Genomic DNA, 20,993 nt, shown 5'->3' on the forward strand with positions numbered 1-20,993 from the left:
GGTGATGAAATGAATACACGGGCTCTCAATCCAGTATGTCTGTCTCTGTCTATGTATCTCTCCCTTTCCTTCTCTATCTGTCTAGCTGGCTCTATCAGGCCTTCTGCAGCTCTGCACAACAACAGAGCCCAGAGCGAGGCGGAACGTTCCACTCTCTGCACAGGCAGAGGGGTGTCGGCTTGTCACAGCAACAGGGAAATGAATGCATTTCTCCTTGAGATGCACTCTCCTCCCCTCTTTTTCCCCCCCTCTGAATTAGTCCCTCCCTCCCTCTCTCTCTCTCTCTCTGTTTCTTTCTCTCTCTCTCTCTCCCAATTGCCTTATTACGACATCCTGTATCTCAGGGCAACGCCGCACAGATCTCCCCCCCCTCTTCTCTGCTCTATCTGGCATCCTCCCTCCTTTTCTCTAAACCCCGTTTCCACCTCTGTCTTTTTTGGATGCTTTTGCGTATGTGTATGTGTGTCTCATCCGATTCTCCCTCCATCCCCGTCCGTCTCTATTTTCTCGCCATCTCTAGGCAGATGGGTCCGCTTCTACATGAGTGAACAGCTCACAGAGAGGTAGCCAGAGGGTGTGCCATGATGGGGGGTCTGTCTCTATCTCTCGATCTGACCTCAATATTGGTGTGTGGGTGTGCATGTGTGCGCATGTATATGTGTGCGTGTGTGTGCGCGTGTGAAAATGCACAGCGGGGGTTGTAAGGGGCATCCTGAGGTTAATGGTACTGACTAGTCATGAAGAGGATGCACGGTAGGAACATATACATTAGAGGTGTTTACAGTATGTACAGATTCTAAAATATTTGTCAGTGATTGTTCAAATGACTGATGTGACACGCAAATGGTGCAGAGTCTAACAGCAAAAGTGTATGTATTATTAGAAGGAGATAAGATTGGCTGATATATAGTGTGAAACGATAGATATTTGTTTTCCAGTCCAGATTTTGCTGCACTGTTTATGCCAAGGTAGCTGTCCCTTTAATATGTATGTGTGTCTTAGGTCATTGCAGGTAATGTTGCAAATAAGCAGGGCTTCTTTATGGCAATATTGGTTTTACTAGATTTTGCATCAGTGTGGTTAAGACCCTTGATTTTTCAAGTATTTAATTCACTGAATTAACAAAAAGAGTCATTCTCAGCTGGTTATTTTATCTATAAATGGTGTCTCAACTGATTTCCAGAGAATTTGCAATATTATATAATACATATCACAATCCCCAGTTTGCAACTTGAGATTTTATCCATATTGTGATATTATTATAAAAACAATATTACCCCTAAAATATTTACTACATCTGACAAAACACCCATGAAAAACAAAACATAGTTTTAAATTACAATTTGGCTGGAGTTAGAGCTGCAACAATTAGTTGATTAATTGATTGGTTGACCAACAGAAAATTAATCGGCAACTATTTTGATAATCAAATAATCGTTTTGGTGATTTTTTTAAGTAAAGATGCCAAAAACATACTGCTTCCAACTTCTCAAATGTGATTATTTAATGCTTTTCTTTGTCATACATGATAGTAAACTGACTATCCTTTGTTGTTTGGTTATCTTTGGACTGTTGGTTCGGGCAAAACAGGACATATGCAGAGGAAAGGACGAAAGGAAAGGATTATTTGATAATCAATCATCAACAATATAGTTGGTAGTTAATTTTCAATCAATTAATTAATTGACCTCAGCTCTAATCATTACATCACTATAATATAATTCCTCTGAAAGTCAATATACAATAACATTGAATTATCACCTAATCCTTTGAGGAGGTAACAGCTACTGACTTTACAACAGCTGCTGCAGGTTCTATGTTAATAATATGTCTGAAAAATACATTTTCATGGAAATAGTACAAATACTGCAGCCATATCTGAGAGCTATCAGACACGAGACATGCCTGAGAGAAAGAGACCGAAAGAAAACAGGAACACAATGATCCATTTTCTCTGCTACCTCCATAGTTCCACTTTCCCACATAAAAGGACTACATTAGGCACACATGTCTCTGAGCCAAACTATTGTCCTCATTCTCTGTGGATGTGGGCCAATGGGGAGTAAAGAACACACTGGATCTCAGCGACAGACAGCAAGAGGAATATTGAGCCAATATGAGAAGGCGCACTTTCATTCTTTGATTTTCCATTCCCACTTTTTGGGGTCACAGAAGGTGGGGGAGGGGGGGATGAAACCTACTGTAGCACACACTGGAGCCAATGTAAGAAAAAAACCCTGGTGAATCACCAGCTCATCAGTAACACATTTACATACAGGGCGCTAATTTACTTGACCTGCATTTCATTGGTGGATTTTTGTAAAGAAACACTTTAACTAACTAACTAACTAATTAACAGAAAGCATCAGGGCCGAGATTCAAAGTCACAGCTGACTGAGAGAATATTTATTGATTATTTGTCAACATTTCATACTAATCCATCAATCTTTCTATGATGTTTTTAACAGGACTATTGTGACTGTTGTTGAGATAAAATATGGTATTGGAAGACCAACACCTTGAGCTCTGGAACATGTGAGAGGCCTGTGTCTAAAGCTAAAAACGATTAGTTAATTAATTGCTAAGTCAACAGATAAATACTTGTTCTAAAAACTATTTTGACAATTGATAAATAATTTAAGTCATTCATCAAGCAAAATTGCCAAACCTTCTCAGGCTCAAGCTACTCAAATGGGAGCGTTTGCTGTTTCTCTTATGTGAAAGTAAGAAACTAAGAGATTTGTTTTCCAGTAGAGATTTTTCAACACTTTTTATACCAAGGTAGCTGCGCCTTCAATATCTCTGTGTATTTTAGGTCATTGCAGGAAATACTGCAAATTAATAAGCAGGTATGCTTTATAGCAATATTGTTTTTACTAGATTTTGTATCAATGTGATCAAGAACTTTAGTTCACTGGAAAGACAAAAAACTCATCTCATCATTCTCATCTGGTTATTTTATCTATAAATGTTGTTTCAATTCAATTAATCTTTTAATTATATAATTATATTTTTAACAAAATGATTATTATTATAACAAAAATGCCAAAACACTTGTAGGTTCCAACAGTTTGGTGTCTGTTGCTGAGAGAGAAAATAAGCAACTGGAAGACCTCACCTTTGTTTCTGGGAACTTATGAGGGAGATGTGTCTAAAGATAAAAAACAATTAGTTGATTAAAGTCAACAGACACATATTTAATCAGACACTATTGTGAAAACTGAGTAATCATTTAAGTAATTCATCAAGCAAAAGTGCCACACAGTCTCTGCTTCAAGTTACTCAATTTATATGAACGTAAACCAGACATCTTTGGGGTTTTGGATTGATGGTCAGACAAAACAGGAAAGTTGAAGACGTCATCTCAAGTGTTGGGAAATTTTAAGAGGCATTTTTCCCCCGTTTTCTGAGATCAAAAAGTAGATTAATCAGCAATGAATACAACTGTAAATTGCAGCCCTACTGTTTTACTTTTTATAGACTAAATAATTAATAGATTCATCTAATAAATAATAATCCATAGATAATTCGATAAGGAAAATCATCTTCAGCTCTATTTCAAAGCTAAGACTTAACTGCCTTGAGGCAACAGTGCTGACCATTGAGCTGCCACACTACTCTTGATGTGGCACTTTGCACCACGTCATTTATTTTCCTTGCTTGTCCTTCTGAGAAGCATTTATGTAAGCATTTCTCGAGTGAGGTCAGCACACGAGGGAAGTCATAGGTGACAGAGGTGCTCGGTAAATTCCCCCTATTCTTGATGGCTGCAGTGGTATGATCCTGATGTCACCTTTCAATGGGAAGATTCACCCAAAATGGAATAGCTCATTCACATGAAGGAAACATGCACACATGCTTTCAAATGCACACACACACACACCTCAGGATATTCACTCAGGCTATCAATTTGCAAATCCGAAGGCTGATTCTTGCTCTATTTTCAAAAGGAGAAGGCGCAAAAAGAAGAATAAGAAAGAAGGGGGGAGGGAGAGAGATGATGACTCTCATGAGCAGATATATTTTGGGAGCCAGTATTGAGGCTGCCGGGAGCTATCTTTAAGCGGCCTACTTCTCCATACTGCCTGGTGGATGCTGGGGTGGGGAGAGAGATGGGGTTTATGCATGCAAACACACACACACACACACACACACATACACACACAGACACACACACACACACACACAGGTCCCATTGCGAATTGCTCCTGGACATAGAGTACACTCGCATAAATGAAGCCAGGAAAAAGTCACAGCAAAGCAGGATCACACAAGACAAGCAAAGAAATGCATACACAACACATAATGCGTGTGTGTGTGCGTGGGTGTGTGTGTGTGTGTCTGTGTGCGCTAGACTAAGACGAGTCGAGTAAGATGTTGCCACGGTGACTGTGCTCTTTGTGTCAGCAGCCTTGTTGTCACTGTCTGCAGAGAAAACACTGCCCCCATGTGGAAACACACACATGCCCACACACAAACACACACACACAAAGTAGCTTGTCTTAAATTGCATGTGTGAAAGTGTGAGTGTGTATGTGTTGAGCGGTCAATCTCCAGATTGACTGACATACTGATAACCTCAGGTCTGCCTTAGGGCAGCTCATTTTCTCTGCTACAGACTTCCATATGGAGTATAAAAGCCTATAGGGACTCTACAATTCAAACTGCATGGCATAGCCTGTGGACACTGTATGTAAATCTGCAAACACACACACACATACACACACACAGGGAGGCAAAATAAAGTCACAACACAAAAGGCACATTTCTTGCTCTTAAAATCCACAGACTAGAGGAAATTTAAATCTTCTTTGCATCTTTGCATATAAGCATAAAATTTTCAGAAGTGGTCCAAGCATTTCTATTTTTGGTTTTAGCAGCAAAACGTGTTTTCCTCCACATCTACAGAACTGATCGTGACAGGACTATAAAATATGTAATTTGCCATCAATGGGAACTGTAAAGGCTGCTCTTTTTAGACTGTACTTTTTTTACATGTCAAAGTAAATTCACTAGTCACAGGAGGACTACTCAGCCTGTGAAAACAGTTGCATAATGTCTTCTGTGGCTTTAGAGGAGCTTTGAAAAGTCTGAGAAAACGACTCAATTGACATCACCTGGGTATCTGAGCTTATGCCACTTTCATGTTGAATGTAATCAAAAATATGAAGAACAAAAAAAACACTGAGAAGACGTTCGATATTCTAAAGGAAATAAATTCTATTTGAACTGAAAAGAATTTTAATGAATGGACTTAATGGAGTGGAGACGGGAAAGATTCTCATGTCTCCAGTAAATTAATGTGAAAGAAAGATTCATTTCTGGTATGCAGCTGTACTCTCATCAGCTCTCCTGCACTCAGCAGAGACGGCTGAGACACAGTGCCCCACACTCTCTCGAAGCACTTCTCTTAACAAACCTCATGCTTTGATGAATAACCAGACGAAATCTCTATTTGTCTATATCAATATCTATACTGTATATATACGTATATATACATAATTACCTTGAACCATGAACTTTAGCTGTCATGAGGGAGCCACGTTTAGTTCTAATTTAGTTGTTTAGTTGTAATTATGACTTTGATGTTGACATTAACACTATTAACAAGTGGGAAACTGGTAATAATGGTAACTTAAATATGACATGAACCCCAGCATTAGGATCTAGCTGTAGAGTTGCATTATGGGAAGTGTAGGATCCAGGGTTTAGGGTTAGGATTAGGATTTCTTTTTTTAATCTGTCCCTTCATGGAAGTACAATATACAATACAATACAACAATTTTAGGTCATTTGATTTTGTGTGAAGTCGTTTGCTGGCAGTGGCAGAAAGCAGACTCCCACAAGTAGCTAAGCTGTACCATTTTCACGATGGCTCCAAGTTTCCACAGAACTGAACATTGTGGCCTTTTGGTCTTTGTCCAAGCAGGAAAAGCACAGGTATTACTAATAGCAATAATATTGGCTCTGTTCCATTTAAGTGTCCTGGTAAAGCTACTCCGAGCCAGTATGCACAATAGCAGAGCCCTGAAAGTGGCACACCTAAACGCAATGCAGCCATTAATAATGTTATTAATTACAGGTGTGCTTTTCCTGCAGTGACATGTCAACATGTCTGCAATGAAAATACTTTGTCAGAATTGCAACTCACTCAAATCTTTGCTCTCCATCGGCTCCTTTATTTCTAGAAACTTGACTTCTCACAATTTATGATACTTTATTATCCAAATATGTACTTTCATATATAAGATACAATTCAATTAGGGAAATGTTCCCAATCATTTCAGGCTTCACTTTGAAACTAACTCTCAGATTCACTCTTACTCAACAAGACAATCATATAATCTTCATCTTCCCAAACATCTGACAACCTGAGGTCAATTTTCTGTCAGATACAGGGGTCCAGATTTTTCCAAACTATTCTCATTAGGTTAAAATTGTCCTTAAAGTTCTTTAGAGCATACCTTATAAATGTTTTAATTTTGATTGGGTTAATCCCATTTGTATGTACAGTATTATATAGGTAGAGGCAGGTACGGTAGGTAATCTATAAGCCTACCGGGCCATTTTCCTCTCCCTGCACATCAATTTTTTTCTTGTTTGATTTTAACCTGTGCAAATAAATAAACTCAAAGATTTGACCAACTCATGGACTTTGCTATGAACCATTCCAGTCTCCTCCTCTTACTCAGGTCCTGTCACTTCCCTTTCTTCCAGTTAAGCAGAAAAAGGTACAACCCCTCCCACCACACACACACACACACACACACACAGCACAGTTACTGGTCAGTGTTGAGTGCTCGTAATTCATCCAGACATACACAGGTAAGCAGCTTGCACTTTGTGTGCCTCATTACCCTGGGGAACGCACTCTACAGTAATATGTTTGAATGTGTGCACTTTGCAAGTTAAAGTAGGTGTGTATGTGCAGTAAGTGGGTGAGGAGAGTGAGACTGTGGGGGAGGGAGGGAGGGAGGGATATACAGTTTTACCCAAAGCACATTAACCAAAAACCAGTGAGATTATGACCCAGTGATACCTCCACCTGGTCCTCCGAGAGCTCATTAGCTAAGTGGTGTGTGTTTAATTGATGGATGAGTGACCTCTGACCTCTCTTCTTGCACTCTGACCTGCTGCGACGCAGCTGCTTCACCAGGCTGACATGTTCAAATGGATTTTATCACACATGGGGTCGTACAACACTTAACACAAAGCTACACCCGCAAAATGGCCGGCTTCATGTTTGTTAACGCCCTTTCACCTGACTAATGGAGGACAAGACAGGTCCGGTCGCAACACTTACGTGAGCCGTTTGTCTGATCAATGTACCGTATATGAAGTGACGATTAAACAGGTGAGACACATCAAATAAACTTTGATATGTCTTTGGTGACATTTTCAAGGAATCTCAATGACTGGTTGTGATTTTGCAGAGAGGAAATTCTATAATTTATGGGGTTTTTTTCTTATTCAAACAAATTACACAATTTAACTCTAACCTATGACCTGCAGGTTCCTCTAGAGGTAACCCCCCTTTCAATGAATGCTTACATTTATTAATAAAACTGTTTCTTATGAATAACGGTTATTGAAATACACAGGAAAAAACAGAGATATTAAACTTGAACCAGATAATAAATCAGAGATATAAACGGGAAAACCTTATTGAAAAACCTGGTAAAAATTCCTCATGATGTTTAATGGGAATAATGATGTTTATGTTTATGTTAGAATCCATGTTTGTGTGATATGGATTAAGCCAAAATGCATATTACATATCAGGGTGAATATATATATGGCATGGAGTCAGCTGAGGAATGAATTTGTAGTGTGTACTGTATTGTATACGTACTGTCTGTGTACATACAGTATTTCTAACTGTTACTCATTTACTGTTGCTAATACAGTAGAATCTAATATCAATGTTTTATTGATGGTGAGCAGAGCAGTGGCTCCCAAGTGTCATTATTTAATTACTATAAATCAAACTGTAATTGATGATTTGTGAAACACCTGTGACTTTCACAGGAGTGGTGGTATTTAACTCTATAAATACTTTGAAGATAAAGAGCTTCACAAGTATCAAATTATATTTCAAGAGTAGTGTGGCAGGCAACTCTATTTAGATTTTTTTCACATGGATGAGTGCTCATATTTCATTGGCTTTTACAGTGAACGCTCAAGAGACCTTCTGGTTACAAGGAGGCCTGTCTAACCGCAAAGCATCAAATCAGCTGGTTCTCCTCCAAGTGTTTATTTTAACAGATACACAAAAACATCAAAATGGATATTTGTTTCTACTTAGACTGACTCACATAAAACAGTAAGCCATGTATTTATCCTGCAAAGCGCAGGGGATCTTCAAACTATTGACTATGTCAGACCTAAAGTATTTAGTAATTTCAATCAGGGGGGAGAGAACTATCTACAAAGAATCCTTTCACCACAAGACTAATAACTACAACATGGCTTCCCTCTGTTGGACACAATGAGAATTACACTAATGAGACTCAAACCTTCACACAAGGCACTCTTCACTACATACAGGGTATTCGTAATGGGATACAGGGCACCGGGGAGAAGTAAAAAAGCAGCACCGAGGGAGGCAAAACAAGGATAAACAACAAAATAATAAGGTGTTTTGTTGTTTTTTTCCCCCTACTGTCATAAAGCATGGGAAACAGAGAAAATAGACTTGGCCGCAAGCTGAGGGGGCATGCAACAATGAGCACCCTGTGTTTTCAGCTTCACAGTACTGTGATAACAACCCTGTAGCATGGGAGAGAGGAGGCAGGCCTGTGGTCACCAGCGAGCGTTATGTCAACACAATGAATGCGATAATTCACTTAGCAGCCCAACTGCTGTAATGTGACTGAAATAGCCTGAAACTGGTAGTTACAGCCTTCAAGTTCAAACTAAATGGGGTTTAAAAAGAGGCACACCAAAAAAAAAACAGCACAAACAACAAATGCAGACTAGAAAAATATGCCTCAGAACATAAATTATACTAATATCCTAGAATTTAAGTATATTGTACCCAACAGAATTGAATTGAACTGATCTGACATGGACTCAAAAGGAGCCTAATGCTGGTTTACAAAGGTCTGATGTGTCCTGTGGGTGTATCTGATATTGGGAGCGCTAATTCAGAAGATGCATCTTACATTTTACTGCACATACATTATATATTTAGTGATTATTTGGTTTCTAGTTTAAGTGTACCCACCTTTTTATTCAGGCCTACGTTAGAAGCATCCGAGTACACGCCTCAGATGCTTCTAGATGTAACAGGAATACCTAAGGCAGATTTTTCAAGAAACAGCTAAATGAGGACACCAGCCTGCTCAGCGTTGCCAATTACTCAATGTTTACAGTGGCGGCAGCAGCCTTGATAGAAAGGAGCTGATGCATGGGCTGTGAAGGACACACATTTAAACACAATGTACATACACACTCTCAAGAGATCTGGGTTAGTGTGCTGCAGAGATAGCGAGACAAATACCTTGAGGCTAGATTGCAAACATGAGGAGCAGTGATTACAGCCGACACAAGCAATTCAGCACGATATGAACGAGTATCACTTCTGGCCTGTTGTACCTGCGTCTGTGTTCGTCATAATATCTGTTGTTATTGGTGAGTGGATGGGGAAATGTTTGAATGTATTACACTCTGATCCATTAAGCCACATGAGGACATGAACAGCATCTTGGCATCTAATCATCATGGACTTCATACAGTTTATTTTAAGAGAAGCTGTATCTGCATTTTCCATGGGGTTTTTGGTTCATGTTTAACTTTTCCTATCCCAAAGGGGGGTAGTTAACATTGTGCAAAAGCTAACCAAAGTTTTAACCTCCTTGCAGGACATCATGCAAGGAACTGGATTTTTTTTTTTGTTTTTTTTGGACATAATATGATTAGAGCTCCAGCTAACACTTATTGCACTTATTGCATTATTAATTACCTCTCTCTCTATTAAATTAACTATCACATAAGACAGAAAAGCAGCAAATTCTCACAAGTAAGAGGCTGGAACAAAGACATGTTTGGTAAAATTTGCTTTAAAACAATTACTCAATTATCAAAGTAGGCTACAGTTAATCGACAAATCAATTAATCAATGAACTGTTTCAGCCCTGAAAGTAATCAGGTACAGAGTTAAAATAACATTTTCAAGTGGAGCACAGCATGTAACAAGATTAGGGCTATAGTTTCCCAAAGCCCAAGTTGATGTCTTCAAACGTCTTATTGTGTACCAACTAACAGTCCAAAACCCAAAGATATTTAGTTTACTATCACAGAAGACTAAATAACCCAGACAATATTCACATTTGAGAAGCTGGAATTAGAGAACTTTGACATTTTTTCTTAAAAAAATGACTCAAAACGATGAAACAATTATCAAAATAGTTGGCATTTGATTTTCTGTTTACAGACTAACAGATAAAGCGAGTAATCAAGCGAGTAATTGCAACTCTAAACTAGGCAGTGACGACACAGACAAGAATATGCAAAAATGACAGCAACATCACACACTCTTTGAAATAATAATAGGGGAAACTACTCGTGTAAAAACAAGATCATGAGTTTTCATGTTTTTGAGTAGCCCTGACAAGCAAAATGAAATTCAAAGGAGAAAAAAAGACGATACATTTGGTATTCTTAGCCATATGGTCTGATGCGACATCAATATGTATGTTAAAATCACCTACAATTATAATGGTGTCTTAAGTACAGTGAACTGTTGGTAAGAGCTCAGAGAATACATCAAAGAGTACAGGACTGTGCTTTGGGAGGCTGTAAAGTACAACAGTGAGTCTACTGGTTTTGCATTTCAAATAAAACTGTACTTGTAAAAGAAGAAACACCCAAAAGGCGCTTTAAGAAAAGAGGAAATAATGCTGGCAGCAACACCTCCTTTGCTATCTTATTCACAGTGTGAGAAGTTCAAATTGAGTGGTGAGACCTCTGTTGGTACTGCCTGTGCATTTGTTTCCAGCCAGGTCTCAGTTAACAACAAACTGGCTGATAGAGGTTGTCATTTTAAAGTTTGGTTTACACTGGTGAGCCGCGTCTTCTGTCAGAAGAATGTATCAAATGAAGCCAGGTTTCAAAACTGAGAAAGGTTGCAGTAATAATGTTTTGAAGGCAGAAAATTGCAGAAATAACTTAAAAAACCTGACAGAACATCTACCATAAATGCAAATTCATGAGCACAGTTCCTCCCTGTTTGTCCAGAAGGTGGCAGCGGAGGTTGACTGTGGTGGGTTAAACCTAAACCGACTGTGATAAGCTCCTGCCCTCGCAGAATTACATGCCCTAATAATGTCTTCCCTTCCTCCCTCCACGATGACCCACTGGCCTGCAACTGTACAACTGGACCACACAGTTCAGCAGCATGACATGAGAGGAAGAAGTCCTTGTTTCTTGTCCCTTGCTGAGCAAATCCTATTTGTACCATACAGATTCTAAAACATGGGAATCCCCTTTGTAATTCACTCTTGCTCTGTCTCATTCAGTCTGTTGGACTTGGTAGATTGGCTAGGATCTTGTGCACTCCTGGCTCATGTTCTGGGAAAGCAGAAGGAAAATCCTTAATGAGCTCAACCTCTACCAGTCAGACAAACATCTACTTTGAAAAGCAAAATCTAACGGAAAAATCCACCAATATGCGCCCCCACAACAAACCACTACACAAAAAGATTTAAGGAGTAGTTTAGTACTGGCAGGCTTGATAAGTGTTGGCCAGCTGTCAGAGCTGAAAAGGAACAACCACTAAATTTTACCCGCTAAGTCTAGAGGCAACCTGGTGGCTCATAAAATCAGCACACCTGCTGTTAATGGCTGTTGAAAAGGTGAGTTTAAATTGGGAGCTCCTCTCCAGGAGTCCCTGCTAACACCTACTAAAGTGGCCTACTTCTACTGTATATTCAATTAGTTCTCAGCCAGCCAGCCAGCAATAATACTGGCACTGTGGCCACCAGGGAGAAAACCATTCCCACTCAGACACCACAGAGGAAGCAGCTAATATCATATTACAATTCAGTGTATAGCAATGAACTATGTGTAAGGGGTACAGTCTATCCTTCTGACAGTCTAGTAGACAGCATCCATAAGTACCCACTGTGTTGCCATTTGCCATATTATTGATAAAACTTTAGGATACAGACAAAATTCATTTAATTTTATATTGATCTGGATTACTCTCTTGATTGTTTAGTCAAAAAAATGCCAAGAAATAGTCAAAACAATTTCCTCCATTCTCTGCTGATTTGTTAAAATGTTGTTTTGCCCAACCAACAGTCCAAAACCCAAAGGTATTAAATGTACAATGATATAAAACAGCAAATAATGTTTGCTGTTGACTTACATGACAATTTAATTATCAAAATAGTAGCCAATTAATTTTTGTTGATCAACTAATGGACTAATTGTTTCATTTCTATTAGAGACACGTGTTTTTAAGATTTTTTTTTAATATATTCACTGTGTGGACCAATTGAAATATTGTCTATGACTCTGTATGAGTCTGTATGTGTTACAGAAATGCACACACATAGTATAGAAATGTGAAAACTTGTGTAATCAATACTGGGATTTCAACTGTTTTCTGCAGTTCTCCCAAGTTTCCAGTTATCTTAAATCCAAATGAGCTTTAGTGAGTAGTGGATGATTAATTCTGCTCCGATGTCACTATAAAACATAGCGATACTGGCAGCCATTAAACTGGTTTCACTTCAGAATCCTGACATGACAGGTGGTAGGTGTGGACATCTCCTCTGTGGCCTTAACAATGGACTCAAAAAACACAAACATGACTCTTCCCATGCTCTTGTGCCAAGCTGCTTACGAGGGAAATGTATGAATTGTTGTCCAGCAGGTCTGACTTGTAATGACACATTTCAATAGAAATGACTCTAACTGTATATAAATAACATACACAACCCAAACTTAGGCTTGCAGAACTCTGTGTATGTAAATGAGCATTTTGAGCTCTCACTATGCCTCGACAGTCAGCTGCTTGCCATTCAGCGACCTATGTGCTTTCCCCTGTGTGTCCAACGCAGCAGTTTTTGCTAACCCTCATTTCCTGCCTTCAGCTGCCCTGTGGCATCCTCTAATTCCCTCTCTCCCCTTTCCTTACTCACTCTCTCCATCGCTGGCTTTCCTGTTCCAGACACACACACACTCACACATATGCAAACTCCTCCTTTCCAGCTTCTCAGTCTCGCTCTCTCCTTCTCGCTCCCTATTATTCTCTCTCTTTATCTTTTCGCTCCTCTGCTCTACCTCCCCGGCTTTCAGCATGCCTCTCACTGATTCTCTCTCTACATGCAGCTCACATGCTCAGCTCTCAGCGCCTCCATCCAGCCGGGCTGCAGTATTGATGAAGGAAGCATTATTGGCCGAGCCATACGAATCTGCTTGCCAAAGATCGTATCTCTGAGCTCTTCCTCACGTCTATAGAATAGATTACATACTAGTCATTGCCAAACCACGGCTTACTAGACTTAGACTTAAACTAGGGCATCTGGCCAGCTCTAACACACAAGGTCGCTGGTGTTCATCCCTGCTGGTCTCCTGCAGTTCCCCTGGGAATCAATTCAATTCATTAGGAGCCGGTCTAGACCCTTCACTTACCTTTTGCTAATCAATAAAGGATCATTTATCACAACGGCAGACTGATCTTACACATTACCAAAAGGACATAATTAAATAAATTAATAAAAATGGGGCTACCAAGCCCAAAATCTGTATTTGTCTCACACGCTAGCAAGTATGTCTTATATATACTATATGAAACAACAATTAACTAGAATTACCCAACAAAACAAATCCTAAATGGACCTGAATATGGAGAATCTATGGGCAAACACAAGATAGCACCTATAAATTTAAATATAATACATTATGTATTCCCATGTGTGTTGTATTTGTTCATTTACAACAATTTACAAGGCACTTTAAAAACCCACAGTATGGTACCGCCTGCTGCAATTTAGGAACATGCATTTTCAGTCTCTGTTCAATCTGTTCTTAAATGTGCTTGTTTTAACTGAGTGATGTCTATTTTACTTCTTTTCATGATTTATTTATTATTTTATTTCATGTTCTTCTTTGTATTGTGTGTTTTATTAGTATTATACCTTGCTACTTTTACTATAGGCCTATTCTAACGCTCTGGTCCCCAACCTTTTTGTCTTGTGACCCCTCAAAAGCAAGCTCTGTCTATCTGCAAACCCCTCATCATAGGCTGCATATGTCTACAGGTAATGGACAGTTCAGCTAAAGAGAGTTTATTCCTTATTAGGTTGCTGCATATCAATACTTTTTAGAGGACTGAAAGGGTACAATTATCCAGTAATTCACAATAGAAATACAAAGAGGAAAGCCTGAAACTAATAAACATAGTATCTCCCTTGAAAATAAGATCTCAATCTCAATTTCACTTGCCTGATTAAATAAAGGTTATAATAATAATTCATTGTTGTTGATGTTTGTATACCTTTGTATGTTGACAAGCCATGTACATTCCTCCATTTTCTAAATTTATAAAACCTCAACAAGCTATTTCAGTCTTGACGGACTCCAGCTTCAGTTTGCTGTATGGTACCAGTGAATAAACCCTATCTCGCCTTGCACAGTGCTCCAGCAGACCGCCTGCTCTCATCTTCAGTCAAGGACTACGGTCTGGGCAAAACCCCTGACGAAAATCAATGCAGTTTACGCTGCAATGTGTGGGAACATTAGTCAGGTTAGAGTCAGCTCATTTCATGCAGGAGGGTCTAACGTGCGACGACAGGCAGTGCGAGCTGGCAGATATACTGTATATTCCAAGAAGAATATTAGCATTTAGACTCACAGCTATGCCCATTCTTCTGTCTGGAGAAGTTATGACTAATGAATGGCATTATACTGGTGCCACTTTATATGCCTTGCACACTCACAACCTCAACATGTTTTTGTATGCTGTTCATCATCCATTTCATCTCCACGAGGCAAATCAAACATTTGATCTTTAATTACGGTTGCACCATGGGGTCAGCATTTCCTCTGAAGACCCATTTGCACTGATAGGTTACCTACAACAGGTTAAAGGTCAATGAAAGGGCTGCTAATCAAAACCTTTGTAGTAACTTACTTCTAACCATTTTCTCTTGCATTTTATCTATTTTTATCTGTATCGTTTTAAAAGTAACTTTGATTTTGCAGCTATTACATAAGAGCTAACACTACTCTGCCATGTCTCCAAACTACCGCATCATTGTTGTGCCCGTACTCATGGTGACGGAGGCTCACTCTGTTATTACTGCTACTGGTCTACTAGAGTCATTCAGGAGGTGTTTCTATAGCAACATGCACAACAAAGGGCTTGATGGTCCATTTATTCTGAGTGACAGCCCAAACTTAATCAAGACAGACACGATAAAGTAAGAAAAATAAATCTGAAGCCAATGACCCATCACTAATCCATGAATCCTCTACCGTCACGTCTGTAGCAACTTCCAAAGAAGAAATGTTTTTCTTGCTGTTAGTTAAACAATTCTTACTAAACAGAAAGAGGTGGCTGGGAGGTGATGGCACAATTTGCACAGTGAATACTGAAGATAATATTGTATTAACTTGATATTTGATTTTAAATATTTGGAATAAATATCAAAACATAGGTAGTTAGTAGTAGTAAGTTAAGATTACTTAGTTTAATATCATCTGACTACTTACAGGACATCATTCATATGAGAAAATCAAATATGTCCTTAAAAGCCACTGCTTCAGGCAGCAACACAAAATAAATAGATTTTGCATTTTATAGATGAAAACAATCAGTGAGTCAAGAAAAAAATTGCCAGATTAAATGATTCAGTATTTTCAACCCTACAAGAAGTACTGCATGTAGCCACTGGTGCAAGAGACGCTGCAGGATTGGGAACCTTTAGGCAATACTACATCTATAGTATTAGCTCCTCAATTTGTTGGACCATATATAACATCTCTCATCAGGCCCTGGAATAGGACCATGCAAATAAGAAGTTTACTGTAGAGTCAATACCAGTAAGCTTTTAACGCCTCAACTCCTATCCAGTATCTTTCTCTCTCTCTCACACACACACACACACAGTCTGACTCACTCAAACACACATACAGCATAAACACCAAAAGTAGCAAGACAGACTGGAAGCATGACAAATCTGTTGATGAAATAAAGAGATAATATCAGGTTACAACACGCAAGCGATAACCATAAACTTCAAAGGACAAAAGTTGGACGATGAAAAGAGCTGGCGAACAAAGTGAACTTGAAATTTTCTTTGTGCAACAACCAGGTTTTAGGCATCTCCTACGACTCCACCTCAGACCCCACACATCTAGTCAATAGTGAGTTATTTTAGCGATACCGAATCACGAGTGTTGTCTTTGAATTTTACTGGCAATGGCTGGTACATGGTGTTTGTTTGCTCAGCACGTTGAACAGAAGCGATAAAAGCTGGAAAAAAGGCTTTGAAGACCAGACTTACAGCTGCAGGCCCAATAGATCTGTTTCTTGTTTACAAACACACACTGCTTAGCAATTCATCTAGTTGCTCAAACATGTGACTGATCCGTTGCTTGCGTTGATGATCTAAAACGTCAAGGCAACATTGAGCATGTGGTCCCTCACAAATGAAGCAGTTTCTCTCTGGATGAATCGGGAACCGAAATGGCACACTGTTTCGTAACCTGTGAAAAACGAAAATCAGAAAATCCTGAAACACAGTGGTGAAATTCAACGTTTTTCCCAAAACCCCATTTACACTGCTTTAAAGAACTACCTCATACTTGATTTTGGGGTGGTCTTTTACATTTACCCAGCTTGTTCTTTCAGGTTTCTTGTGATCAACAGCATTTAAATGTGACAAAATCATCTCAACTCAAAGGTCCACTTCTACACTTGGGTCACATGACATCTGCGCCAGATAAAATCACTGATGAAGACCACGAGATGTGTTTGAAAGCTCTGAAAATGTAATTATTTTGTCCCACACGCTGATCTCACGTTCAAGAATGAACTTCCATGCTCAACCGTGTTTTTGGTAAAAACCGGCAACAAGGCTCATGTCAATAAACGCCAACGCTGAAACTCACTAAACACAATAATTCAAATTTGACCTAAATTCTCTTGACATTTTATATCCCCGTGTGCATGATGTAACGGACAAATAAATTCTAATCTGATAAACAAAATGTCAAAGGAAACGACGACGCCGTACTAGTCATGCTTTTTACACAACAATATCTGATCTCCGAAAAGTGCAGAGCAAAAACCCAACTGTAATGAGCACTTACTAACAGCGAAGACGGAACAAAAATCTGAACTTGAGGAACTTGAGGATTACCACACAAAAGTTCTGTGCAATGAGTCAAATCACAGTCCAGCTCTGAATACAGGACAGTAAATACAGATTACAACAATATCTGTATTTAGTTTCCTTATTGCTTGCAGTTAAAGGCTTTATACACATTTACTACCCCCTCAACAGATTTTTTTTCCCTTACTTTGCCTGTTGAGACTGTTCTGGTGTGTACAGACTGTGATTGTTAGTTTTGTTGCATCAAAGGTGTCCTTGTAGACTAAGAGTTTAAAAGGAATAGCTCAACAGTTTGGTAAAATAAGCTTATTCTTCTAAGCAAGAGGATCAATACTACCGGTTCTCATATGTGGCCATTGAAAGCAAACAGCCGGGTAGCTTATCTTAGCATAAGAACTGGAAACAGGGGAAAACAGATAGCCTGGCTCTGTCCAAAGGTAACAAATGTCCAACTATGCCTTGAAGGCGCTGACCTTGAATTGCAGGGTCCTCAGTTCAAATCTGAAGACTATTGTTGCATGTCATTCCCCATCTCTTATCACTTCCTGTTATGTCTCTACTATTAACTCTCTGATAAAGAAGGTATAAAAATTGCCTTGGTAACCTCACATAAACCCTGGCCTGACTTAAGCCAAACGTAACCCCAAATAGAGCCCTAATTGGGAAGAATGACTGGAATTAACTGGATAACTGGAGTTTGGACACCCCTTCCCATTCACTTGAATGAGAAAGTCTGTCCAAACTTGTGTCTGGTACTGTATCTGTCTGGTTATGTTATATGAGGCTGACATAGTGACAATGAACATACAGACGGGTGACAAATTAAAGGAAAAACCGGTACAGGTCTGAATGCGTCAACCCGACAGTGAGTGGATCTGGTGGCTGTTATGCTGTGGGCATTTTGCTGGCATGGTTTGGGTTCACTTCTCCCCTCAGAAGGAAGGGTCACTGCAAATCAATACAAAGTTGTTCTGAGTCATCACCTTTCTCCAATGATAAAATATTTCTATCCTGATGGGAGCGGTCTCTTCCAGGATGACAATGCCCCAATTCACAGGGCACGAGGGGTCACTGCATGGATTTGAGTATGAAAATGATGTGAATCATATGTTATGACCTTCACAGTCACCAGATCTCAACCCCATTGACCACCTGGGAGATTTTGGACTGACGTGTTAAGACCGCTATCTCCACCACCATCAGCAAAACACCAAATGAGGGAATATCTTTTTGAAGAATGGTGTTCATCCCTCCAGAAGACTTCCAGAGACTTGTAGAATCAATGCCAAGAATGAGTTTTTCCTTTAATTCGTCACCATGTCTGTACATGCATAATTACCTACATCACACATACACAAACACTCTCAGGACCTAATAAAGCGGTCAGCAAGCTACTGTGATCTGTTCTTTTAAGCTTTAATCAAATCTTTCAGTGTGGGTTGGTCAGATTGGTCAAAGTGAGGCCAGATGTTACTCATGAGTGTGCATGCATTCGTGTGTGAGTGTGCGTGTTTGGTTGTTCTGAATGAATGAGTTCAAACGTGGGAATTTGTATCTGCTTGGATCAGCAGAGATCAAAGTCAGGAGGCGATACACTGACTGAACCTTAGTGCAAGCTAAACACTACTATTCACCTGAGTACACACTGCTCTGAATATGAAGACCTTATTTGAGGTGGAAATGTGTGTGTGTCAGTTCAGTATGCATGTGTGTTTGTTGTGGTTTCTCAGTTGCGTGAAAGCCCCTCAGAGCAGAGGCCAGGCGTGACTCTGGATCAAAGCAGATCATAGCCCTCAAGACCGGGAGTGTGTGTAAAGGATGTCAACTGTCAGAAAGTCAGAGAGACAATGTGTGTGTTTGTGACTGTGTATCTGAATAGGTGTGTCTGTTTGCCCTGATGTCACCGTGACCCTGCCCTGGATAAGCAGCTAGAAGCAAGAGTGGATGGATGAATGGATAGCTCGGTGGATAGATGTCTGAGAGTTGTGTGTAGAGCTTCGGTCTGTCACTGTGTAAAGTGTTTCCCTTGTGTTAATCACTGACTTGAAGTAATCATTCATCCAGCTTATCTCCAGTAAATCTAGTCCATCAAAACATGCAATCAAATAGTGAGTCCCATTTTTCTGAACACAAGTGAAAATAGTCTGTTAGAAAATATGGGCTTATGTCGCTTCACTGCGGAGGTGAAAAAATGAACTGATTAATCGATTAGTCGACTGAACAAAAATTAAGCTGTAACTATTTTGATCATTTCACAGATCAGTGAATGGTTCAAGTCATTTATCAAGTAACATTTGAGGGCTCCAGCTTCTCAAATGTGAGCATTTAAGGTTTTTCCTTGTCTTATATGATAGTAAATAGTATATTTTGGGGGTTCTCACTGTTGCTATTTTTCTAATTAATTAATTAATAGTCTAAGTTCAAGCAAAAATGCCAAACAATACCAAGCTCCAGCCTCTCAATTGTGATCATTTTCTGCTTTCCTTTGTCTTATGTGATAGTAAAAGTAGCTATTTTAAGGCATCACCTTGAGCTTTGGGAAATTATGATGGGCAAGTCACTATAGTTTAAGGTTTTTTTTTATAGACCAAATGATTAATCTATTAAATCAGAAAATAATCAGCAGATTAATCAATAAAGAAAATAATTGTTAGTTGCAGCACAGTGAATATCATTTTGTCAGACCAAATACATGACAGGACACCACAGGGCTACCACTCCCGGAGTCATTTTTCAATTACTACTTCAATTACTACAGGGATCATGAAATGGGTGGAAATAAAGTACGTGGAATGATTTCACCACTGACATGATGTTTTTTATGTTATAAGGCATAATATGCCAAAGCCTAGCTCTATGAAAGGACATTTTTGCTCACATCTGTTTTACTGTGCAGGTGTTTGGGAATTCCAGCACATTCCAGCTCCCAGCACAGAGCAAGCCCCCTAGGGTGGCCGCACCGTTGGTATCACCTGCATGATGCCTTCTTTGGCTGCCGGTGACGTCGCTCCAATAGCATCATGCCATGAAGTAAGCCCCCACTCTCTCCCCTCCAATTCGCATGCACTTTACAGAGCCACTGCGCTGCTCACACGCTGCTAGCCCCCCTGCAACCCTCTCACACCGGGAGAATCACGCTGAAGTATTAGTGCATCTTCCCTGCAAGACCGCCTAATAAAACCACACACACACACACACACGCACACACACACACCAGGAAGCAATTCTGACAAATTCAAGGAAAGTTACATAATCAAACACCAAGTGAGAAATGCACGAATAGACCAGGCGTTAAAGGGAGGTGTTTTATTCCTTATCATTCCAGGGCTGCCATCACTAGTACATGAGGGCAAGGAAATGAGCTGTCACATCTGTTAAACCTCCTTTGCAACCCCCCCAGCTCAAAAATCATTCAAGAGGCCATCAGTACTGTAATCTCAGGGAGGCAAAATAAGGCACAAAGCTGAAGAGCTGTAAGCTTTGTGGCTGCAAAATGTTGCTAGAAAACAGCCGTCGGCGAGTCAAGTGGGGACCTGTGGGAACCTCATCCTCCAGATACTCAGTCTGAGTCCTTTAACGTAAATGGCAACTCTTCCCACACTCCACAGTAGACTGTCTGTGAGATGGAAATGCACGCCTTGTGCC

The 20,993-nt window shown here is 39.7% G+C and overlaps 1 protein-coding gene across 1 annotated transcript in view; it reads right to left on the bottom strand.

Moving 5' to 3' along the window:
• srpk2 (SRSF protein kinase 2) overlaps positions 1-20,993 on the bottom strand; it is a 70,547-nt gene that overhangs the window by 48,977 nt on the left and 577 nt on the right. The window lies entirely within an intron of this gene.

Source organism: Thunnus maccoyii, chromosome 5 (assembly GCF_910596095.1).
Source record: "Thunnus maccoyii chromosome 5, fThuMac1.1, whole genome shotgun sequence".
Taxonomy (NCBI): Eukaryota; Metazoa; Chordata; class Actinopteri; order Scombriformes; family Scombridae; genus Thunnus; species Thunnus maccoyii.